Below are 26,116 nucleotides of genomic sequence, written 5' to 3'. Positions count from 1 at the left end.
ACTGCTAAGAATCACATGATCCTGTCATTTGTAAACAGCATCCAGGTTGTTCCAAAGACCAAAGGCCCCAGGAAGAAAGTCTTGCTAAAGAGATGGTGGGCAGGAATTGGATCTGGGTTGGAAGGGAATCAGCAAGCAGTCAATTCTAAGACAGTTTCACCCTAAACCCGAGGCCTGTATTTAGAGCATTTCAAATAGACACCCTATGACTTTGATGAAAATCAAGTTGGCAGCTCCAGAGAAAATCAGCCTGGGATTGCCAAAGCATGATTATTTTATTAGATTGCAGGTTATCTTGAAATGGTAAAACAGGCCAGGCGCAGTGGCTCACACCTGTAATCCCAGCACTTTGGGAGGCCGAGGCTGGTGGATCACCTGAGATCAGGAGTTCAAGACCAGCCTGGCCAGCATGGTGAAACCCCATCTCTACTAAAAATACAAAAATTAGCCAGGCTTGATGGCATATGCCTGTAGTCCCAGCTGCCTGGGAGGCTGAGGCAGGAGAATCACTTGAATCCAGGAGGTGGAGGTTGCGGTGAGCCAATATAGCACTACTGCACTCCAGCCTAGGCAACAGGTGAGATTCCGTCTCAAAAAAAAAAGAAAGAAAGAAAGAAAAAGAAAAAGAAAGAAAGAAAGAAACAAGTGGTAAAATAAGCCTGTGACTTGCCACACGGTGGTTTAGTCCCTCTCACCTACTCACCGCTCCCTGGCTTTACCAGGCTACTTAGCTTCTCTGTGTAGTTTCCAAAATAGTTTTCTCTGCCTGAAACATCCTCGTTCATCCAGAAAATACAACTCAAGGCTTACCATCTTGGGGAGACTTTCCCTGACCTCTTCACCAAGAAGGAGCTGGAGTTGCCAGCCCCCCAAAATAGACCACTCCTTCCTTAGACCTGCCGCTGACTATACACCCCACTTCTGGGTAAACTAGGCCCTCTCAGACCAAAACAGCTTGACAAAAACAGAAACCTGGCACAGGGCTCTTCGCTTGGTGTTGCTGACTCTAACAGCCAGAATCTTGCCTGATTGTCAAGCAAGATTGTCACGGTGTGGTAACAATAAGCTTACCCTGCGGGCTCTTTAATTCTGAATGTTTTGAAGATAGTGAAAGGATTTGATGAGAAAGGCATAGCCCAAATCAGTTCTACATACATTTTACTAAAAAGCTCACTTCATCCTATTCAAGGCAACCACCAGGCTAGGGAGTGTCCTCAGATCAGCTGTCAGTTTCCCTCCCTCTGAAGCAGTAAAGAGCCTTCACCTTAGGGAGTGGGTTGTTCAGGCATGGCCTTCTCTCCTCCAGCTGGCACTCACAGTTCCTCCAGTCCTCACCTGTGCATGCCACGTCTTATTCTGCATTGCCAGTTCTCAGTTACCGAATCTCTGAATTGTTGAGTTTGTTTTTAAAACTGTTCTTAAAACCCAACAAAAACCCTCCCTTACTAACAAGCCATGCAAGGAGCTTGGGTCTGTTTGTACAGCCCAGCAGCTTTCTCTCTAATCTGGGCATTAGGATCTCAGACTCCCAGTGTTTTCTCTGCCTGGGAGGATCATTTCAAATTCCTTTCGGCGGGAAAGGGAAGTTCCTACTTGGAGACTTGATGAGAAAGGATCAATTCGTTCATTCCTCAGCACCCACAGCAACTCAAGAGCTTTATTGTTTAACCACTTTGTGACCACTCGTTTGTAAACACCAGTAATCTTAATCACACTGTGTTTTAATTAAGGATTCCCATATATATGTGTCTGGAAGTCCCTGGAAACTTGGAACCATGTCTTAATTATCTCTGAACTCACAGCATTGAGCACAGTGCCTGCAACCCTCAATAGGTATTAATTTAAATGAATAATTGAATGAGAAAATGAAGTGGATTCAAACTGCATCTGCTTTGTGAAGGGATCTGGAGCACTGAAGTTCGAGCTGATAACACTCCCAGACTCTTGTCTCCATTGTACACCATCCTGTGTGATCACCAGTTGCTGAAAACATGCTCCTCTTTGTCCTTTCGTTTCTTTCTCTGTTCCCTTTTCTCACTGTTCCCCATTTCCATCTTCTCCCCAGCCTCCAAAAAGCACATAAGATTTAAACGAACAAATCATCTACCTACATAAAGTTTGTTCAGAGATGGCATCATACCCTAGTAAAATCGCTTGGCACAGTTAAACAGCTGAAGTGAGATTGTGCAGACGGTGCAGGAATGCAGGAAATAAACAAAGAAAAAAAGCAAAGGCCTCCAGGTTGAGGCCTTTGGGAGATAGCCCATTGTCAGCTGCCTCTGCCACCACATTTTTTTGGACAGGATCTCCCAACATTATCCAGAGCACACATGAGGGAGCCTCCTCTGTTGGGGTGCCAGAGCAGCTTCTCACTGTCACCCCCACAGCCATCTTTCTCAACAGAAAGCATCCCATGGTACAAAGCAATCTGGGCTTTTACCCTCTGAGGATGGACAACTTCTGTCTGTGATGAATCCTACCAGGCCCCAGTTACCAGGTGTATCAGTCAGAATGGACAGGCAAGGTATGCTTTATAACAACCCCCAAATCTAAGAGGCTTAAAACAACACAGGTTTGTTTTATATCACGTGTGCATTGCAGACCTGCTACCATGCACGTCTTCTTCCTCCAGGATCCAGGCGGATGGGGTCAATCATCATCAGTGTCAGTGACAGAGGGCAAAAGGGGAAGAGTGCAGTGAATCCCACACCATCTCTTAAAGCTTCAGACAGGAAATGACAACCATCACTTCCACTCACATTCCATTGGCCAGAGCAAGTCACTGGCCGCGTCTGTATTCAAGTGGGTAAGGAAAGGTATAATAAAACTATCCCATGCCTGTGTGAGCCCCAATGACCAGCACACACTGTGTCTTCCATGAAGTTGGAGCCCAATTAATCTGTGTTTAACAGGAGAAAAAAAAAAAAAAAAACGATTTATGTCCCCCTAGGGAAAAGGTAAAGAAAGGAAATGAAGCAGGAATATGCAAGATGAGAAGGGAGATAAGTACAGAGATGCTCTATGCAAAAGAAAGACTGACCCAGAGGAAGGGCCCAGGAGTCCTGAGTGAGTGGAGGTAGCTTGTCCTCTGTCTAGGGATCAGGAAATGAAAATGAAAAGGACAGAATTATGGAAAGAGACAAAAAGAATACGGTAGCAGCCAGAGGTAGAGGAGAGATGGTTAAAGAGGACATTTAGAAAGTCTTGTTATGTGGGATATGCTATGCCCTCTTCCGGCAGCTCCCCCTGCTTTAGGAGCATGATTTGTGGGTTTTGAAAGTGACAACATGCTGAGGCTGGTCTCAGGGCAGGCACCAGGCAAGGCCAGAGTCTGCCAAGGAGGCCCAATTACTGTCTACAGGCCAGAGTCAAGTTTCATTTTGTTTTGTTTTCCTGATTTGGCTCCAGTGGATCCATCCCTTATCCTCTGCTGTGTCCCAGCCCCAACCCAGGTGCGTGCACTGTGCTCTACCCCAGGGCCACACCGTGTCTGCTCAGCACTCCCCTGCTTTTGTGTCTTGGTGCTTATTGTCTTAACCACCTCCTCAGCCCCAGCCTCAATGTCTCCCACATTTTCTTCCACCTCTTCCACTCTCGAAATCCTCCCTGCTCATCAAGCTCCGTCTCAGAGAACACCAGTTCCCTTGAATCACCAAGTCGAGCTGCTCGTCCTCTCTGTGCCACAGCCATCCCCCTCCTGGAGGAATGCCGTTATACTAGAATTACTGTTGACATGCTGTTGCTCCTGAAAGACCATGAGACCCTGGAAGCAGGGGATAATTTCTACTCAGCTTCGATTTTTGTCCCCAGCTCCCATGACAGGATTGCATAATGACCACGATGATGCTAATAGGAACAATCATGACAGATGAGGTTGGTGCTGGGCCCTCTTTGGAGGGCTCAAGTCCATCCTCATTTTATCTATACAACCACTCTGGCGAATGTGATGCCTCATTCACCAGTTGAAAACCTGGAGACCCAGAGAGTAAGTAACAAGTCCCAAATCCCACAGCTCTGGAGTCAGACCGACCTCTATGGGAACACTTTCCCCAGAACTTACCTACGTATGTGCCATTAACACCAGTGGCCAGTTGCTTCTCCAGAGTTCTGAGCACACACAACTCAGTGGTGGACTGGGATTTCAGCTCAAGTCTTGCTGACGCCAGAGATTATGTTTTGTGGCAGAGACCACAAGAGGCTCACCAAGCCATCATCCTTTACCCCCAGGCACTACATTTCCCTCCTGGTATGCGAGGTGTGGCCATGTGGGCGAGAGTGATGAACACCGCCTATTGACCAGGCTATGGAAACTTTCTGTACAGGCCCCCATGGCCTCTCCTCCCTAACCCCTGCTGCCCTGTGAATGCAAGGCTCCAATGGAGGACACTGAGCTAGATGGCTGGTGTTTTCATGAAGTAGAGTCCCCTACCCTCCGCCCCTGCCCGAGGGTCCCCCCCTCCAACAGTGTACCCCTCCACCCTAGAGATGTGAGCAAGAAATCAACATTTATTGTGTTAAGTCATTGAGGTTTGGTTGCTGATTGTTAAAACCACATGAACCTAAACAGCACTCCCTAGATTGTTCATTGTAAAGTAATATTTAGGGCAAATGGCAAGACTGCAGCAGTTTTATTATCTTAGCAAGAACCAGGAGAGGGTCCACAGGTGTGCTTAGAAGATTCGATGTCCATTCATCCATTTGAGGCTACATACCTTGAGGGCAGGCCACAGACTAGAGTCCTAAGAATGAGCTGGACAAAGGTTGAAGGGAGGTGGAGAAAGCTGAGCCAAGCCCCTGAAAGCAAGGAAGAGAGTGGGAGAAACATGTGACTCAGAGTGTGCCTTGGAGAGTCTTCAGGGCAGAGCAGGGTGATTTCTGTCTACAAGGACAAACTGGTACAGCTGAGGGCAGCTCCAAAAAGGAAAGGAGTTAAGGCTCCCTCCTGCCCTGCATGCTTGCCAGGTGTGAGAGGAGCCTGCATGGCCACCATACTGGATGGGCAGCCTGGGCCACCCAGCTGAGATCTGGCCAAGTTCCTTCCCAGGTGGCCCCCTGAAACACGAGCTGGCATTGTCTCCAGGCAGCCTGCTTTCCATTGCCACTCTCTTTCTTTCTGTTTTTCTTTCTCTGCAATCTCCTCTCCCTACCACCTCCCTCCTACACATAAGTCAATGCATCAGGGAGAGATTGACAGTCCCCTGGGGCAGAGAACACCCTAAACCTACAAGCAGACATCCCTCTGCCCACCCACACATTGTGCCCTGAGTATTTGAATGTCAACACCCAGGGTGCCCTGCCTGCCCATGCCAGAACCATTAAACAGCCAATGCCAGCATCTGGATCTGAGAGCTGGCAGAGCTAGGTGTGCCTCCAAAGGCAATATGTTTGCTTTCAGACCAGCTTGAATGGGGAAGGAGCTGCTTTGCTGGCAGCCTTGGTCCCCATGACAGAGCTCTTCTAGCTTGGCTCAAACTAGCATAAGGCAAAAAGAAACCTGCGTGCATTAAGAAGCCATTTCTGAAGCCATCTGGCCAGGCTTCAAGGTCCCCATACTACCCACCAAGTCCTCTCACCAACACAGACTTCCAGATTCTAGTGCAGTCCAGCCCTCAACCCAAGACTGGGCTGCTAGAGAACTTTCTCAAAACCCAGATTTGGGGAGTATTTCTGCACCCCCATCCCATAATTTCAGCATGCAACAGCTTTCTCTTTGCATTCAGAGAGGGGAAGCAACTTGCCAAAAACCACACAGGTGTGATGAGACCCCAGCCTTGGTCCTAGTGTCCTGGAGTTCCCCCAATCAGCGAGAGGTATCAGTTCACAGTTCCAGAGAACAGCTTAGGAAAAGCCAACTTCCCTAGGTCAAGAAGGAAGGGGGAGTTATACATGGAGTGCAAATAAAGCACCAGGCAAATATCTGAGAGAACAAACATAAGGAATGATGATATGTGTTAGGGAAGGGAGTGGATGGATCCAAAGAAGAAAATGCAGAAACAGCAAGCAGGACATGATCTCCATGCTCAGCATTATCCAAGGAGGGTTCCTTTTGTGCTGAGTAAATGAGACCGGTCTGCTTCTGCCCCTATAGGAATATTAAGCACCATTCCTGATACAGGCAGATATTTAATAGCTCAGTGATTCATTCATTCATTTAGTTAAAACTGTTGTGCTCATTGTGTGTCTGACATCATGGTGGCAACTGAAAGATTAAAGATGTGGCCTCTGCAAGGTGGCGCTTTCCTATGCTCATGTGTGTAGCCAGCCCCTTTCCTCCCTGCCATACTCAGATGATGGCTTTCCAGGTGGCAAGGATGTGTCCCCCTGAGTTATCCATGCTCCCTTGCCACCTTCACCTCTACCCAATAGCATAGGGGTAAAAGTGAACTCTGGAACCACACTGCTTGTTTTCAAAAGTAGGCTCTGCTCCTTCCCAGCTTGGGGATCTTGGGCAAGTTCCTTAGCTGTGTAAAGTTCCTTTGCAGCTGCTTCGGCTGCAAAGTGGAGTTAATAACAGAACTCCCTTCATAGAGTTGAGGACTGAATGAGTTAACACACAGTGTCTTAGCACAGTGTCAGATGCATAACAAGCATTCCATAAACATCAGCTGTTGACATCATTGAACTGACCACACAACAAAAGTCACTGCCAAACATAAGGAAGCAGTTGCCAATGGCCATAGACCTGAGCAAAGCTGAAAGGTTTGCATAGGAAACCAGACAATGAATCTGGCCTCCTTGCACGGACTCTAATCAGATAAGTACAAGAAATCAAGCATTTATACATCTACAGGCCAAGAGATAAATGGATTATTGGAATGGTGATTGGCTAATAAGTTTGGAGAATTTCCTATTTAAACCTAAATATGAAAGACCCACTCCCGCTCTCTGGCTCTCAGCCATGGCACTGTTGTAGGAGAAAAGGTAGGCGAAGTGGGATGGGAGTCCCAGACAGACTTCTGAGAGGGTGCTATGACTCAGAACCAGGAAAGGCAGGGGTCCTAACAGGAGATCAATGTAAATCCAAGTCCTTGAGAAAGGTGATGGGTGGCCATGGCTAAAGGTTTTCACAATTTTGACACCATACTCTCCCTGGTGTCTTCCCACCTGCCCTACCCTCATCCCAGCCCAGGGTGGAGTCAAAGACAGAAGGATTTGGAAGGCTGGACCCAAAGTCCCAGGAATACTCCTTTCTCTGTTCCCCTGGATTAGAAGATTAGGAGAACAAAGGAGCAATTCACCAGTGGATTCTGCAATTCTCCCATATTAGACTCAGCCACCACTGAGTTCCCACCATCTCAAGTGGCTGGAGAGGGGGTTGAGACCAGCTGTCTGGCCTTAAGCAGTGTCATTGCACAGATGCTTCTCCCAGAGATGCTGCTTTGCCTTCCTATGCATGCAGTGTGGAGGAAAAGGGAGTGAGTGTATAAGTGTGGACATGTGTACGCGTGTATATGGGTTGCTTAGGGGAAAATCAGAGGCAAGGGAGATAGGTACTGAGTCAGAAAATCTTCCACAGATCTTCTGTTTGGAAAAATGCATGGTTCCCACCCAGTTTTTTTAAATCAAGAAGACGGACAATGACCATGGAAACTGATACAACTGAACTGACTTCCAACAGAAACACACTCAGCAAAAGAGAGATAATTGGAAACTTGTGGAAAATTGATGAAGAAAGAAACATGCCCACAATTTCATCATGGGCAGAATTTGGGTATATTTCTTCCAGTTTTTTTCCTCTTATGTTTCTTTTAAAATACATATACTCATTATCATGCAGTTCAAACTTTCCTGGGTCCTGTGATGTCTTCTTTTTCTTAACACTATATCACAAGCATTTTTCCATGTTCCACACATTTTATCCATCTAGCTTTCTTATACGATGAAACCCAACTGGAGGATTGATTGTTTTGTTTCTCTTTTAAATTTTATTATTTTATTTTTCCATAAGTTATTGAGATACAGGTAGTATTTAGTTACATGAGTAAGTTCTTTAGTGGTGATTTGTGAGATTTTGGCGCACCCATCACCGAAGCAGTATAAACTGCACCATACTTGTTGTCTTTTATCCCTCACCCACCCCCACCCCCGCTCCTTCCCCCCAAGTCCCTAGAGTCCATTGTATCATTCTTAGCCCTTGCATCCTCGTAGCTTAGTTCCCACATATCAGTGAGAACATATGATGTTTGGTTTTCCATTCCTGAGTTACTTTACTTAGAATAATAGTCTCCAATCTCATCCAGGTCACTGCAAATGCTGTTAATTCATTCTTTTTCATGGATGAGTAGTATTCTATCATATATATATATATATACCACAGTTTCTTTATCCACTCATTGTTTGATGGGCATTTGGGTTGGTTCCACAATTTTGCAATTGTGAATTGTGCTGCTGTAAACATGTGTGTGCAAGTATCTTTTTCTAATAACGACTTCTTTTCCCCTGGGTAGATACCTAGTAGTGGGATTGCTGGATCAAATGGTAGTTCTACTTTTGGTACTTTAAGGAATCTGCACACTGTTTTCCACTGTGGCTATACTAGTTTACATTCCCACCAGCAGTGTAGATGTGTTTCCTGATCACCGCATCCACACAAACATCTACTGTTTTTTGATTTTTTGATTATGGCAGGAGTAAGGTGGTATCGCTTTGTGGTTTTGATTTGCATTTCCCTGATCATAAGTGTTGCTATTTTTTCATATGTTTGTTGGTCATTTGTTTCTTTTGAGAATTGTTTATTCATGTCCTTAGCCCACTTTTTGATGAAATTGTTTGTTTTCTTCTTACTGATTTGTTTGAGTTCGTTGTAGATTCTAGATATTAGTCCTTTGTCAGATGTATAGATTGTGAAGGTTTTCTCTCACCCTGTGGGTTGTCTGTTTACTCTGCTGACTGTTCCTTTTGCCATGCAAAAGCTCTTTAGTTTAATTAGGTCCCAGCTATTTACCTTTGTTTTATTGCATTTGCTTTTGGGTTCTTGGTCATGAAATCCTTGTCTAAGCCAATGTCTAGAAGGGTTTTTCCAATGTTATCTTCTAGAAGTTTTATAGTTTCAGGTCTTAGGTTTAAGTCCTTAATCGATCTTGAGTTGACTTTTGTATAAGTTGAGAGATGAGGATCCAGTTTCATTCTCCTACACATGTCTAGCCAATTATCCCAGCACCATTTGTTAAAAAGGGTGTCCTTTTCCCACTTTATGTTTTTGTTTGCTTTATTGAAGATCAGTTGGTTGTAGGCATTTGGGTTTATTTCTGGATTCTCTATTCTGTTCCATTGGTCTATGTGTCTATTTTTATACAAGTACCACGCTATTGTGGTCACTATGACCTTATAGTAGGGTTTGAAATCAGGTAGCGTGATGCCTCCGGATTTGTCCTTTTTGCTTAGTCTTGCTTTGGCTATGTAGGCTCTTTTCTGGTTCCATATGAACTTTAGAATTGTTTTTTCTAAGTCTTGAAGAATGGTGGTAGTATTTTTATGGGGATTATGTTGAATTTGTAGATGGCTTTTGGTAGTATGGTCATTTTCACAATATCGATTCTACCCATCCATGAGCATGGGGTGTGTTTCCATTTGTTCATGTCGTCTATGATTTCTTTCAGCAGTGTTTTATAGTCTTCCTTGTAGAGGTCTTTCTACTCCTTAGTTAGGTATATTTCTAAGTTTTTTTGTTTTGTTTTGTTTTGTTTTGTAGCTGTTGTAAAAGGGGTTGAGTTCTTGATTTGATTCTCCACTTGGTCGCTATTGGTGTAGAGAAGAGGTACAGATTTATGTACATTAATCTTGTATCCAGAAACTTTGCTGAATTCTTTTATCAGTTCTAGGAGTCTGGAGGAGTCCTTAGGGTTTTCAAGGTAAATGATCATATTGCCACCAAACAGTGACAGTCTGAATTCCTCTTTACAGATTTGGATGCCCTTTATTTTTTTCTCTTGTCTGATTGCTCTGGCTAGGAGTTCCAGTACTATATTGAAGAGGAATGGTGAGAGTGGGCACCCTTGTCTTATTCTCAGAGAGAATGCTTTCAACTTTTCCCCATTCACTATTTTGTTGGCTGTGGGTTTTTCATAGATGACTTTTATTACATTAAGATATTTCCCTTGTATGCCAATTTTGCTGAGGGTTTTAATGATAAAGGGATACTGGATTTTGTTGAATGCTTTTTCTGCATCTATTGAGATGATCATGTGATTTTTGTTTTTAATTCTGCTTATGTGGTGTATCACATTTATTAACTTGCACATCTTAAAACATCCCTGCATCCCTGGTATGAAACCCACTTGATCATGGTGGATTATCTTTTTGATGTGTTGCTAGATTCTGTTAGCTNGTTGGCTGTGGGTTTTCATAGATGACTTTTATTACATTAAGATATTTCCCTTGTATGCCAATTTTGCTGAGGGTTTTAATGATAAAGGGATACTGGATTTTGTTGAATGCTTTTCTGCATCTATTGAGATGATCATGTGATTTTGTTTTAATTCTGCTTATGTGGTGTATCACATTTATTAACTTGCACATCTTAAAACATCCCTGCATCCCTGGTATGAAACCCACTTGATCATGGTGGATTATCTTTTTGATGTGTTGCTAGATTCTGTTAGCTAGTATGTTGTTGTTGTTAAGGATTTTAGTATCTATGTTCATTAAGGATATCAGTCTGTAGATTTGTTTTTGGTTATGTCCTTTCCTGGTTTTGGTATTAGGGTGATGTTGGCTTCATAGAATGAATTAGGGAGGGTTCCTTCTTTCTCTATCTGTGGAATGGTGTCAAAAGGATTGGTACCAATTCTTCTTTCAATATCTGATAGAAGTCTGCTGTGAATACAACTGGTCCTGGAATTTTTTTGTTGTTGTTGGAAATTTTTTAGTTACTGTTTCAATCTCACTGCTTATTATTGGTCTGTTCAGGGTATCTAATTCTTCCTGATTTAAGCTAGGAGGGTTGTATTTTCCATAAATTTATCCATCTCTTCTAGGTTTTCTAGTTTATGTGCGTAAAGTTATTCATAGTAGCCCAAATGATCTTTTTTATTTCAGTGGTGTCAGTTGTAATATCTTCTGTTTCATTTCTTAGTGAGGTTATTCGGATTTTCTCTCTTCTTTACTTGCTTAATCTTGGTAATGGTCTATCAATTTTATTTACCTTTTCAAATAACCAGCTTTTTGTTTCATTTATCTTTTTTAATTATTTTTGTTTCAATTTCATTTAGTTCTGTTCTGATCTTGGTTATTTCCTTTATTCTGCTGGGTTTGGGTTTGATTTGTTATTGTTTCTCTAGTTCCATGAGGTATGACCTTAGATTGTCTGTGCTCTTTCAGACTTTTCGATGTAGACATCTAGGGTTATGAACTTTCCTTTTAGAATTGCCTTAGCTGTATCTTAGAGGTTTTGATAGGTTGTGTGATTATTGTCATTCAGCTTGAATAATTTTTTAATTTCCATCACGATTTCATTTTTGACCCAATGCTAATTCAGGAGCAGGTTATTTAATTTCCACGTATTTGCATGGTTTTGAAGGTTCCTTTTGAAATTGGTTTCCAGTTTTATTCCACTGTGGTCTGAGAGAGTGTTTGATATAATTTCAATTTTCTTAAATTTGTTGAGGCTCCTTTTATGGCCTGTCACCTGGTCTATCTTGGAGAAAGTTCCATGAGCTATTGCATAGAATGTGTATTCTGTAGTTGTTGGATGAAATGTTCTGTATATATCTGTTAAGTCCATTTGTTCTAAAGTATACTTTAAATCCATTGTTTCTTTGTTGACTTTCTGTCTTGATGAACTGTCTAGTGCTGTCAGTGGAGTATTGAAGTCTCCCGCTATTATTGTGTTGCTGTCTATCTCATTTCTTAGGTCTATTAGTAATTGTTTTATAAATTTGGGAGCTCCAGTGTTAGACGCATATATATGTTTACAATCATGATATTTCCTTATTCGACTAGGCCTTTTACCATTATATACTGTCCCTCTTTGTCTCTTTTAACTGCTGTTGCTTTAAAGTTTGTTTTGTCTGATGTAAGCATAGCCACTCCTGCTTGCTTTTAGTGTCCATTTGCATGAAATGCCTTTTTCCACCCCTTTACTTTATGTGAGTCCTTACGTGTTGGGTGAGTCTCCTGAAGGCAGCAGATAGTTAGTTGGAGAGTTTTTATCCATTCTGTGGTTCTGTATCTTTTAAGTGGAGCATTTAGGTCATTTACATTCAATGTTAGTATTGAAACGTGAGGTACCATTGCATTCCCCATGCTCTTTGTTGCCTGTGTACTTTATTTTTTTGTTTTTTGTTTTTGCTTTTAACTTGTGTTTTTGTTTTATAGGTCCTGTGTCATTTATGCTTTAAAGAGGTTCTGCTCTGAGGTGTTTCCAGGAATTGTTTCAAGATTTGGAGCTCCTTTTAACAGTTCTTACAGTGCTGGTTTGGTAATGGCAAATTCTCTCAGCATTTGTTTTTCTGAATATGACTGTATCTTTCCTTCGTATATGATGCTTAGTTTCACTAAGCATACAAAATTATTGGATGATAATTATTTTATTTGAGGAGGCTGAAGATAGGGCCCCAATCCCTTCTAGCTTGTAGGATTTCTCCTGAGAAATCTGCTGTTAATCTGATAGGTTTTCCTGTACAGGTTACCTGGTGCTTCTGTCTCACAGCTTGTAAGATTCTTTCCTTCAGCTTAACTTTGGATAACCTGATGACAATGTGCCTAGGCGAAGATCTCTTTGTGATGAATTTCCAGGTGTTCTTTGTACTTCTTGTATTTGCACGTCTAGGTCTCTAGCAAGGCTGGGGAAGTTTTCCTCTATTATTCCCCCAAATATGTTTACCAAGCTTTTAGAATTGTCTTCTTCCTCAGGAAGACCGATAATTCTTAGATTTGGTCATTTAACATAATCCCAGACTTCTTGGAGACTTTGTTCATTTTTTCGTATTCTTTTTCCTTTGTCTTTGTTGGACTGGGTTAATTTGAGAACTTGTCTTCAAGCTCTGAATTTCTTTCTTCTACTTGTTCAATTCTATTGCTGAGACTTTCCAGAGCATTTCACATTCCTAAAAGTGTGTCCCAAGTTTCCTGGATTTTTTGTTGTTTTTTCTTTAAGCTATATCTATTTCTTTGACTATTTTTCCCTTCACTTCTTGTATCATTTTTTGAATTTCCTTGCATTGTACTTTGCCTTTCTCTGGTCCCCCCCGATTAGCTTAATGACTAACCTCCTGAATTCTTTTTCAGGTAAAACAAGGATTTATTGGCTTAGATCCATTGCTGGTGAACTAGTGTGATTTTGCGGGGGTGCTGACGAGCCTTGTTTGTCACATTACCAGGGTTGGTTTTCTGTTTCCTTCTCTTTTGGGTAGGCTCTGTCAGAAGGAAGGTCTAGGGCTGAAGGCTGTTATTCAGATTTTTTTGCCTCACAGGATGTTCCCTTGATGTAGTACTCTCCCCCTTTCCCTGTGGATGTGGCTTCCTGTGAGCCAAACTACAGTGATTATTGTCTCTCTTGTGAGTCTAGCCACCCAGCAAATCTACCTGGCTCTGGGCTGGTACTGGGGGTTGTCTGCACAGAGTCCTGTGATGTGAACCATCTATGAGTCTCTCAGCTGTGTAGATACCAGCACCTGTTCCAGTGGAGGTGGCAAGAGGGTGCAATAGACTCCGTGAGGGTCCTTAGCTTTGGTGGTTTAACGCTCTATTTTTGTGCTAGTTGGCCTCCTGCCAGGAGGTGACGCTTTCCAGAAAACATCAGCTGTAGTAGTATGGAGAGGGACCAGTGGCAGATGGGGCCCTAGAACTCCAAATATTATATGCCCTTTGTCTTCCACTACCAGGGTGGGTAGGGAAGGACCATCAGGTGGGAGCAGGGCCAGGCGTGTCTGAGCTCAGACTGTCCTTGGGCAGTTCTTGCTGCGGCTGCTATGGGGGATGGGGGTGAAATTCCCAGGTCACTGGAGTTGTGTACCTAGGAGGATTATGGTTGCCTCTGCTGAGTCATGCAGGTTGTCAGGGAAGTGGGGGAAAGCCAGCAGTCACAGGCCTCACCCAGCTCCCATGCAAACCAAAGGGCTGGTCTCACTCTCACCATGCCCCCCACAATAGCCCTGAGTCTATTTCCAGGCAGAGGGCCAGATTGGGCTTGAAAACTTGCCCAAGGCTTTACACCTCCCAGAGTATTTGGGGTGTCTCCTGGTCCTGTGGGAGCAGTCTGCTTCCTTCAGAGGGTCATTGGGTCCTCTCAGGATTGCTGGTTTGTTCTTGCAGTCAATCTGATGCTAAAATTCACAATACAAGCCTCTACATGCTGCTCTGTCCAGAGCTGCAATCTAGTCCTGCCTCCCATCCACCATGATCCGCAAATCCTTGGATGATTGATTGTTGAAGGTATCCAACATGATTCACAGCAGAGAAGGAAAGACCAAACAACCATATTGAAGCTCATCCAAGGCTACTTCCAAATACACTACGGGAGGCACAATCTTTTCAGTTGCTTTATGATCCAAATAAAATAAGAGAAAGCAATGAAAACTGAAGTTGTAAGGAAAATTTTGCTGACTATAAAGATAATTGTACCCTAACATGGATTAGGAGTTCCTTAGATCTTTCTGTCCGGGGTGAATTGAGGTCAGTTCTTCCTAGATGCCAAGAGATGCACCAAATATGGTTCCTCTTACCAAAAGGGTTTAGTATTTGATAATTCTTAATGGATCATTTTCTTCAATTTCTGCTTTCCTCTATAAAGCAAATTGACACACACTCCCATTTCCTAGAACCCCAGCAGCCTCCCAAGTTAAACATAAACAGTCTTCTTCTTCACTTTCTCCAGGCTGGGCATGCTCATTAGTGGCATTGAGAAGAGCCTAAAAAATATTCCTTTACAATGAATTGGGCGTTCTTTGTAAAATGGAACTTTTAACAAGTACTGTTAGATCCTATGATCTTGTTTGTGACAGTACTTAATGTCTACCTTCCTATTCTCTAAAAAGCAACGCCAGGATGGGCCTTTAATACAATATCTAAAGCAGAAGTATGGTGGCTAAACAAGGAAGGGGTGGTTCTTAGATGGGCAGGTATTGCATTAATGAGGGAGTGACCTTTGGAGAAGTAAAGACCTGTGTGTGGGCAGAAGTCTATGTGGAGCGGAGAAGCTTCCAACCTGAGTGTGGAGAGTTAACACATCCTGCCACTCAACTCCCCTCCTCTGGTCCATGGGGCAGGGAAGAAGTCATTCAGAACAAGAAGGAGAAGAATCCATCCTTCCTCACTCTCTAGCTCCCACAGAGACATCAGCTGCACTCAGCTAGTCTAAAAAGACTAAAGACCCAGCTCTATGGGGTCCTCATGGAGCAACCCACCAATCGCTTTGGCAGTTTTGTCATGGCCCACAGAATTTAGGAAAGAATAAAGATGAGAGTGGACCAGAAAGGCAAAAGTTAATGGTCATAATTTGGAAGGAAAAGAGATTCTTCTCTTTGAGGTCATTTGCCTTAAGTGCTGGGAGGAAAATGGAAAACTTTTTCATGGCAATTATAATTGGAGGTTTGAGGAATCAACTGATGCCATTACTAACTGGTGCCCTTCCTCTACCTTCTTTTCAGAGTCCTTCCTAACTGCTTCAGCTTCCAGCATCTGAGTTCTCAGGCTCCCCACCCAACTGTCCATAGAAGAGTATCTTCCTAACTAGGAATGAACAGGTGATGGGGAAGGGGTGAAGAAGGATAGAATTATTATAACAAAGTCTCTGGACAAAATTAAAGTGGAAAACCAATGTCATCTCTAGCTAACAGGACAATTAAGGCCCCAATTTGGAAAGACATGTGATTCCAAGTCCTAAGTGGAGATGAGATTACGAAGTGAGACATGGATGCTGGGGGGAGAAGGAGTTGATGATTCTTACAATTAATTCTTTAAAAGCTATAACATATCAACAATTGGAAAAAGGAGCTAAAATATCATCTTGAAAACCCCATTTTGCAAGTGAAGACACCCAAGTTCAGTTCACCCAGATGGCCTCCCAGAAGTAACATGGCAAGTCAGGGCCAGAGCCAGAGCTGTGGCCACAGGATTCTGAATCCAGATCCAGGGTACTTTGCATTGTTCCATGTTCATATTCTCACCACATGTAAGCCCCTGCTAAGCCTCACTGGGATATTCCCCTCTCCCACACATCCCGCCTTGAGTGTGGATTATTTCTCATCAAGGCTATGCTTGATGCTATTGTACAGCCTGAGGTCATGCAATAGGGAGAGAAGCATGCACAGGGCAGGACGTCAACCACAGAGGACTCTAGGGAAAGTCTCAGAGGAAGGGTGAATGGCTGAGAAATAGAAAAGGAGTGAAGACCTCAAAACATTCAGAGTGGAAAAGTTGAAAAGCTTACAGTGATATTGGAAGAAAAGCTAAGAAAGATTCAGCTTTAGGCAGAGCTATAAAATGTAAACTTTTGTATTCTGTGCCCCAACCCTCCTTTTCTTTGCCTTTTACTCTCTCTAACATTGAGTTTCTCTTCTTCAGGAGCAAAGTTTTCTTCCAAGAAGAATCTAATGAGCACCTCTGAAAATTCTGTCAGGCAGATTACATAAGATATCAGAACCAGAAGGGACCAGGACATAACATTGCTAACCCAGCCTGGAAATTTTTTTTAAATCTAGACCCTCAGTAATAGGGATCATCATAATCTTTGTTGAAGGCCAAGAATGTAAATCTAAACCCTTAATAGCCTGCCTGGCATATTGCAAGCCCTCAGCAAAAAGGACTGAAACTATGGAGTTTCTCCTAGACTCTGCATCCCACCTCAGGAGAGTGTGGCCTCAGTAAGTATTTGCAGGGTGTGATCAAATGCTATTGCTTGCATATGTCCTTTCAGGGTGCTCTGCCACAGGTTTCACTCGGGGGCTCCCCTCTGGTCACCCCAAGTATTTGGAACCATATTCGTTCCAAGAGGTCATTATCCCTTCTCTACTTGAATTCAGGAGAAGTGGGGATGAAACAACACCTCCCCCTCCTTTTCCTTGGCCACCACAAGACTCACACACCAAGTTGCAGTTATATACAAATTTCTTTGTTGAAGAATTAGGAAAAACTGGCCAGGCACCGTGGCTCACGCCTGTAATCCCAACACTTTGGGAGCCCAAGACGGGCAGATCTTCTGAGCTCAGGAGTTCGAGACCAGTCTGGCTAACATGGTAAAACCCCATTTCTACTAAAAACACAAAAAATTAGCCAGGAGAGGTGGCACATTCCTGTAATCCCAGCTACTCGGGAGGCTGAGGCAGGAGAATAGCTTGAATCTGGGAGGCAGAGGTTGCAGTGAGCCGAGATCACACCATTGCACTCCAGCTTGGGCAACAAGAGTAAAACTCCGTCTCAAAAACAAAAGGGGGGTTGAATTAGGGAAAACTGAAAAGAATGATCATTTAGTCTGGACAAACTTCTGGTGAACTGTGAATAGAAACTCTCTCTCAGCTCCCAAGGGAAGGCATCTAAGGCCTAGGCTTTCTCAAGGAACACATCGTCTCTGCGGGGCTGCCACATTGCACAACTCAGGGAAGCGCCATTCACATAACAGTCTGTGTGAAGCCTTCCCTGGCCCTGTGTGGGGCCTGACCTACCCATAGCTATCAAGGCAGTCTTGTGTCAACCCTAAGTTGACCCATTTGCGCTCAGATCATTCACACGCCCTGAAGCTCCTGCTTCTTCAAGTCTCTGTGTCCTAAATACCACTCTCCTTCAGGAATCGTCTTCTCCTTTCCATACAAAAAGGTCTGTATTCCCTAAAGCATTCCTATGCTTTACTGCCTCATGTAGACCTATCCATGCAGCTATGGTCAGCATTGGTATGTTGGCCTCACTCAGTCTCAGAAATACCAGTAGAAGAATGGCCTCCAGTCCCATAAGCAAGAGTGAATGTGGATCCTTTCATTCTTCTATCAGTGATAGCTGTCCCAAAGACAAATGTTAAATGGGAGTGGGAGTGAGAAGGGTGCAGCATGAACCACAATGGGAGAAAGCTCTTGCCCCACCCTTATGGTCAATGGGTATCCATCATAGTATGACAAGCATTTGGTTTATTTGGGGCTGTTTTTTATAGACAGTCATCCCCACCAAAGGGCTACTCGGGGGTTTACTTGTCACTCCATCTAACCAAAAGACTTTAGTAATAACCTGCACGATCCCAAGATAGCAGAGCTTCTCCAAGTACGAGCTCTGAGGGGCCATATTGTTGGGAAATTGGATCTTGGGGGATTAAAAAAAAATCTTAGCTATCACGATGATTCATAGTCTCTAAAGGGTCACACTATATTAACAGACATAGAGTATATGGGGGAGAAGGGGAAATGATATGGGAATCAATGTCTTACAAGGCTCCTTAGGGAAGTGATAATTTTAAAAGTTTGAGGCCGGCGCGCGGTTGGGCTCAAGCCTGTTAATCCGCAGCACTTTTGGGAGGCCGAGACGGGTGGAATCCACGAGGTGCAGGAAGAATCGAGAACGCATCCTGGCTAAGCAACACGTTGAAACCCGCATCTCTTACTAAAAATACAAAAAACTAAGCCGGGCGAGGTTGGGCCGGGCGCCTGAGTCGCTAAGCTTACCCGGGAAGGGCATGAGAGCAAGGAGAATGGTGTAAACCTGGGAGGCAAAGAGCTTGCAAGTGAGCTGAGATCTTGGCCACTGCACTCCAAGCCTGGGGGACAGAAGCAAGACTCTGTTTTCTCAAAAAAAAAAAAAAAAAAAAAAAAGTTGAGAAAACACTGCTTTAATAGAGGAGGCAAATAAGGATAGAGGGAAGTTGTCATTTTTAGTGCTATCATAATTAGTGTTGTTATTTATTACCACCATCATCATTATCATAATTAGAAACATTTCATACCCATGCCCTAAGTTAATCCTGCTGACCGTCTAAAGGTGTAGATATTATTTTCTCATTTAAGATGTTGAAACTGAGCTTTAGAGGTATTGTCCAAGGTCACACAGCTAGTAGTTGGCAAAGACATGATTTCAACCCAATTCTGTCTGACTCCAAAGCTCATGGTCTCAGCCGTCCTAGAATACTGACTGTAAAAGGGAGAGTAGCAACAGAACAGCACATCCCTACATCCTACCCTCTACTCTACCAATCTAAGTCTAGCTTTCAGACCATGGAAAGCAGTCAGGTTGTAAGAAAGGAGACAGTCACATCCTGAAAAAGTCTAGGTTGGGTTGAGCATGGGGTAGAAGGAAGATGATCTTGCTCTTTCCTGAGTGTGCCCCTTCCTCCTGCCCTAGGAAGCACCAGCCTTTGGGACCACGAGCCTGGAACCCAGGGCAGAGAGAGAATTAAGAAGTCACTGGTGTGTGTTCAGCTACTGCTGCCGAAACCCCAGCTGGGGCTGCAGCCAAGCCCAAGAGATGAGATGACCTCTATACAAACAAAACTTCCCCAGGCGGTGCTTCTGCAAATATAAACATGGACTCACCACGTGATGGGTTCAACCAGTTCACATAAACACCAAAGAAAGAAAAAAATCCAAGGGAAAAAAATTATGCTTTAAAAGGACTGAGCAGGGTATGTAGTTTTGTGACTCAAAGAGGGGAAGATCAGGAGTCAAAGGGCCCTGAGTCTAGTGGGCCTGCTATCAAGTCACAGGGGCTCTTCCAAACCTGCACACAGGAAGCCTGCACCCCTTCCCAGTGTGGGAATCCTTTGTCAGGGGCAGCAGATCCATGCAGGATTGACTTTTCCTCTATATCTGAAGCACACTGGGCTGAACATCCATGAAAAACAGAAAGGGTAGTCCTGAAGCAGCAGGGCCAGCTGTTCAATATCAGAAGGACTGCCCCACTGCCAGGTGCTTTCGCAAAGGGAGGGTGCCTCAAGAGGTCCATTTAAGCTTAGGAACTATGTAAGCTGAATTATTTGGAGGCAGGGAATGGATGGGGTGAACTCTGAAGAAACAGCACACCCTTCCTTTCTGCCCCTATGTCCCCCTACTCTGTTGCCTGTGCTGGCAAAGAGGACGTTTCCCTCTGCAGCCCTGTGCTATCTGTGGGAATGCTAGCAGAGTCTCTGTTGTTTTTGCAAATAATCCGCACCACTCCTGCGAGAAGAGCCAGCTCTGCAGAGCATTTGCAAAGACCACGCTCTCCTGGACTGGAAAAGCCTTGACAGCACTCATCTCTGACACCCATGACCCAAAATAAACTGGCCTAGGAGAAGGTTGGCCACTGGACCCGGTGGGCTGTGGGGATGGGATGCTCGGTGCTGCTGTTGTGGTCTCCCCAGTGTTTCCAGAAGAAACCACAGAGCTCTGGGAAGCCACAGCAGCCAGAGCAGTCAGACGTCTCCAACTCTGAACTGAACCAAGAGGACTGTGGATGCTGCTTCCAACCCCACCCCTGCATTGGGATTCATTCTGCGGGCGCAGCCTCCTGGCGGCTCAGCAGGGCATCAGAGAGGCCCACCTTGGCTGCAAAAATAGCACTGAAACCCAGTCCAGCACAGGAATGGGAAAGGGACAAGGGAAAAGATACATAAGCAGGCATAGCCTGTAGGAGACTGGAAGAAACTGGGAGGCAGTATAAAGAGGGAATAAGGACGGGTGGATTGCAATGTATCAACACTAGCAAACCCTACCTACATTGTTGCACCCATTTACTTTCATAATATCACATGCACGCAGTCAGGCCCCTCCACATGTGCCAAACCAATAATAGGTACGTCCTGTAACAGAAGATATTGGAGGCAACCCAGGCCAGTAGACTCCTAACTCTACCATGTATCTGTGTAACTTTGGGCGAGTAACATGACTTCTCTGTATGTCAGTTTTTAAATGGGATAAACAATAGTACATATATCATAGAGAAACTATGAGAATTAAATGAGTTAATATTTGCGAAGGACATTTGCGAAGGTCCCATTAGGACAGTGTCTGGCACACATCAAGCATTATTAGCATTGGTTCAATAAACACAGGCTCAAATGAACTTACCTTATATTTAATGTCAAAGGGCCTCTCACCCTATTCTTTTATTCATTCATTTATTTACTCAATAAATATTTATTGAATGCCTTCTCTATGTCAAGCTCTATGTTAGCACTGCAGCTGCAAAATGAGCAAAAACAACCATGGTCTGCTCACTCTTGGAGTTGAGAGTCTAAACGGCATCTCTTTTGATTAACTTTTTCTCCAAGTAGCTATGACTTCTGTCCGGTGAAACCAGCCTGACCTAAATAAAATCTTGCGTAGGGGCACACACTCCTGAATGCAGAATCTGAAAAAGAAAGTTGGTGGTGGTTTTACAGCTGTCCTAGTCTTGGTCTACAGAAGCAAAAAGCTGCTGGAGTCACTGAATTAGCCCCATTGTCAGAATGCAGGTGGTGTAAATCCTGGCTTAGTTGAAGTGGCTGGTTCTGTAGATTGCCTGACCCAGACCCCATTCCAGTTCTAGCAGGCTTTCCTGCAGAGGCTAGAAACCAAAAAACTACATTGCTAAGATACCCAAGCAGTTAAACTTTTGGATGTGATCTGAGACCTATTAACCAGATACATTCCTTCTAAGACGCCGATTTGGAATCAAGCTATGAGGGAAGAGAGGACCCACATGGGATGTCCATTTCACTGGAGCTGACCAGAGTGCAGGCAGGTACATGGAGCAGCCACTGTCACTCTGGCTTCCTGATTCAACAGGCAGCTTCCTGACCATGGCAGAGGCAGCAGCTCCTGCAGGGGCCCAGTTCTGCACTGTAGTTTTGGGAGCCGTCCCGGAAGCTTAGCCTAGACTCTTTTTCTTTAGTCCTCCAAGTTGGTCCGTGATACATCTATATCTCTTTATACATCTCCTTCATCCTGTACTAGTTGGACTGGATTCCACTGTCTGCAGCTAGAAATGGAAGAATCCCCCAAGAAGAGCTGACCACCCTTAACAATGTAATTATGATTAAACAAAGGCCTAAACCTAATCAAAAAACCAGGTCCCCTAAGGTGCTAGGAAGGAGAAGTCACCAATTTCTTTACTGTCTGGCCAGAACCAACAGCACAACCAGCCAGCAGATTCAACAAATCCCTGCTTGACTTTTTTCTTAACAGTAAGCTTCTCCTATTTACTAGGCAGAGAAGAAGTGTGTCTACACAGGCCATGATGAACTATTGTAGATTCTGCCCCACTTTAGCCCTTAGGCATGAAGGACTGCTGGTGTCTCTCAAACACAAATGTATCCCCCACCCCAAGGCATTTGCCCTTACTGTCCTGTCTGCTGGGAAGTGACTTTCTATTACATTTCCCTATTATATAATATCATCTTTGTGACACGAATTATTTTATTGATTTATCTGCTTATGTGTTTATTATCTGTTTTCCCCCTATTAAAACATAAGCTTTGGGAGATCAGGAGCTCTGATTTGTTCACTCCGAATTCTTAGACTATAGAATATGCCTGGTAAATAGTAGGGGCTCAAAACAAACGTGTTGACTGACTAACTTGTTCACTGATTCTAATTCTTCAAACCTACTTCCTAAGGTCAGAGGCTTTTGAGTCAACCAAAAAGACCCAGCAGGCAGACAGGGTATGAATTAATCCCTAGTACATCTTGAGAACAGAAGGGGCTCATGGGTTAAAACATAAAGGTCAATGGCAGGGAAAACCTTCTCCCCTGAGAAATTAATAAGTTAAATCAGACGGAAATAAATTTAATCTTCTCCTTCTCCCCTTATTATCCTAATTGGTTTAATTTTGTGGCAACTTCTCAGCATTCTCACAATGGAAAGCAACTCATGTTGCGTTGGTAGCTCAGAAAGTAATTATCCTGTGGTTTTATTCTAATTCACTAACAGACACTTTGGCTTTAAAGGCCTCTGAGAGTGAAGTAAATAATGAAGATTAGAAAATGCTTTTACCATCCCTTATTCTTTTCAAAATTTTAAACCATGATTTAAAATACTTACGTATGACAACTATGTTTTTTGAAATTAAAGTAAATGATTTAGAGTACAATGTAAAACATAAAAAGATGCAAACACTGAAATACAACTGGGCATCTCAGTTGCTGACCTTAACTGGTTTTGAATATTGCTGAATATAGCCTTGGTTTTATTCCAGAACTGAGCAAATTAAATGCTTTCTGATTATCCTAACTTGGACATAAAGTCTCCCCAGGGCTTATTCCAAGTCTGGTGTTCTTTGTATCTTTGTAGCAGTTTTTGTCTAACAAAAAAAAAAAGAAGAAAAGTTCAAGGAGCGTCTATCCAACTTTGGTCTCTAACAAGAGAGACCTTGAATGTCCTACTTGTAGTTTATCAGAGAAAAGTCTAAGTTGTCCTCTCAAGTTCCCAGCTCTCTTCCTGCTTCCTCCCCATCTTGCTGCCCACCAAGAAGAAAGTAAAAAGTCAGAGAAAACTTTTCCACCCTCTTGAGATTTTCAACCCAACACAATCACTTCAGCCTTCCCAGGACATGCCTGCCTTATAGAAAGACTATCTCATGGAAAGAAAAGAAAAGAGAAAAAAAGAAAAGAAAAGAGAGAGAGAAGAAAGGAAAGGGAAGGAAAAGGAAGGGAAGGAAAGGGAGAAGGAGAGAGAGAGAAAGAAAAGAAAGAAGAAAGAAAGAAAAAAGAAAGGAAAGGGAAAGAAAGAAAGAAAGAAAGAAAGAAAGAAAGAAAGAAAGAAAGAAAGAAAGAAAGAAAGAAAGAAAGAAAGAAAGGAAAGAAAGAAAGAAAGAAAGAAAGAAAGAAAGAAAGAAAGAAACAGAGAAATAGAGGGAGGGAGGGAGGAAGGGAGGGAGGGAAGAAGGAAGGAAGGAAGGAAGGAAGGAAGGAAGGAAGGAAGGAAGGAAGGAAGGAAGGGAGGGAGGGAGGAAGGAGGGAAGGAAAGGGAGGAAGAAGGGAGGGAGGGAAGGAGGGAGGGAGGGAACCAGTCATTCCTCCTTTGCCCCATACTTATCTTAACAGGAAAGAGCACTGCTTAAAAACGGAAGGATGCTATTTTCAAAAGATGTGCAAAGTGATTTCTCTACCATGGGCATCAACCACATTGCACCCAAATTTATATGCAAGATCCTTTGAAAGTCCTGAATAAAGTGGCAAAACAGAGACAAGTACAATCACCATCAGAAGGAAAGGAAGGTCCTGGGAACAGGCCTCAGATGCCTCAGGCTCCCTGCCCACCCCAGCCCTTCTTTCTTCTCAATTTGTTGACATGAATCGCTGGTGTAGGAGCCTCTCCTCAAGTTTAATCCACCACTTGTCAAGCGGTGGGTCAAATTATCCCAGCTGTCACCATGAGTCTGCTCTTCCAAACAGATGTTGACGGTTTGGTTTACAAAGAAGGAAGCTAGAGAAGTGGAGGAGTGGGGTCTGGAAACATGGGAGGGAATGAGATGTGGCTGTCAGAGGACTTAGAAGGCCTGTTAATTCCATGGCACCCTTATTTTCTAAGAGTTTTTCGCTCTGTCTGCATTGCATAGCCTCAACTCCTTCTACTGTGTCTCCATCTCGGCCCCTTTCTTCCTTCTTGGTGGTTCCTCATGATTGGAAACCTCCAAGGGTCATTTAATGTGGTGGTTCACAGATTATAGAGAACAGGAAAATGTCCCCGAACGTTTGAGTCCTACGTGGGAATACCAACTCATTTTCCAAATGCTCACCCAGGGGAGCTCCTGAGGCAAGTAATGGAGCCCCCAACTCAACCTGAATCCAACAATAAGGAGACAAATCTTCTCATGTCACTGGAAGAGCAAAGGTAGAGTGACTTTATACAATGTCACATTAGCGGTCTAGTGACATTCTCTAGGCCCCAGAATGTCACCTTCCCCTCTCTCCACACTGCTATCCACAGCCCCTGTATGGTCCCTCCTGGCTACACAAAGCTACCAGGAGCAATGCAAACTAAAAGCTTTCACATTCAACAAGAGAAAGCAGAGAAACTTCTGCCCCAAGCAGGAATATAAATCTTTCCACCATTGAATCTGAGTGGGCTAATTTGGGTGACTTACATGAACAATAGCTGTCAACCACCAGCTTAAACCAGTAGTTTTCAAACTTTTCTGACATGGAACCATTTTAAAACTCTAAAAATTATTGATGACTCCAGAGAGCTTTTTTTTTAGGTGAGTTACATCTATAGATAAGTGTTATATTAGGAATTAATACTGAAAATTTTAAAAAATATTTATCACTTCATTTAAAAATAACAATAACAATCACATTACATGTTAACATCAATAACATATTAGTTATTTTTTTTGAAACTATGGCCTTTAAGAATTCAGTAAGAAGTGTGGCATTGTTCCACATCTTTGCAAATCCCTTTTATTTCCAGTTTAATAGAAGACAGCTGGCCTCTCATATCTGCCTCTGCATTCAATCTGTTGCAATATCACATGACAGCTCGCCTCTGGAAAACTTCAGTGTATACTTGTGAAAGAATGAAAGCGAAAAAGGCACATAATGGCTTAGTATAAAAATAGTTCTGACCTCCCAGACCCCCTGAAAGGGTCTTACGGCCACTCTCTGAGGACCACTGGCTTAGCCTCACTAGGCCTGCCCTCCGAATCAGGGGGTGGGGTGGACGCTTGAACAAAACAGCTCCTGTTGGAGGTGGAAAGGGGTGCTGAGTTTGAGTAGCAACGAGCAGTGTCCCTTCACCATATGAAATACACACAAACAGACAACATCTGCCATCTACCATCTCCAACATTTCATTAAAAAAGAACATTTTGATATCAAAGATATAGGATGAACACAATTTCATGATAAAGGGTGGGGATATTGATTGAATGTCTATAAAGTTTTATGAAAAACATACTACACAGTCTGGGCATGGTGGCTTATGCCTATAATCCTAGAATTTTGGGAGGCCAAGATGGGAGGATCACCTGAGCTCAGGAGTTTGAGAGCAGCTTGGCCAACATGGTGAAACCCTGTCTCTACTAAAAACACAAAATTAGCTGAATGGTGTGGCACATGCCTGTAATCCCAGCTACTCGGGAAGCTCAGGCAGGAGAATCGCTTGAACCCGGGAGACAGAGGTTGCAGTAAGCTGAGATCGCGCCATTGCACTCCAGCCTGGGTGACAAAAGCAAACTCCATCTGAATGAACGAATGAATAAAGCATTTGATATCAAAAACATAGGATGAACACAATTTCGTGA

The sequence above is a fragment of the Rhinopithecus bieti genome, unplaced genomic scaffold (assembly GCF_001698545.2).
Source record: "Rhinopithecus bieti isolate Rb0 unplaced genomic scaffold, ASM169854v2 scaffold_26676, whole genome shotgun sequence".
Lineage (NCBI taxonomy): Eukaryota > Metazoa > Chordata > Mammalia > Primates > Cercopithecidae > Rhinopithecus > Rhinopithecus bieti.
Note: the sequence above shows the minus strand (reverse complement) of the source record.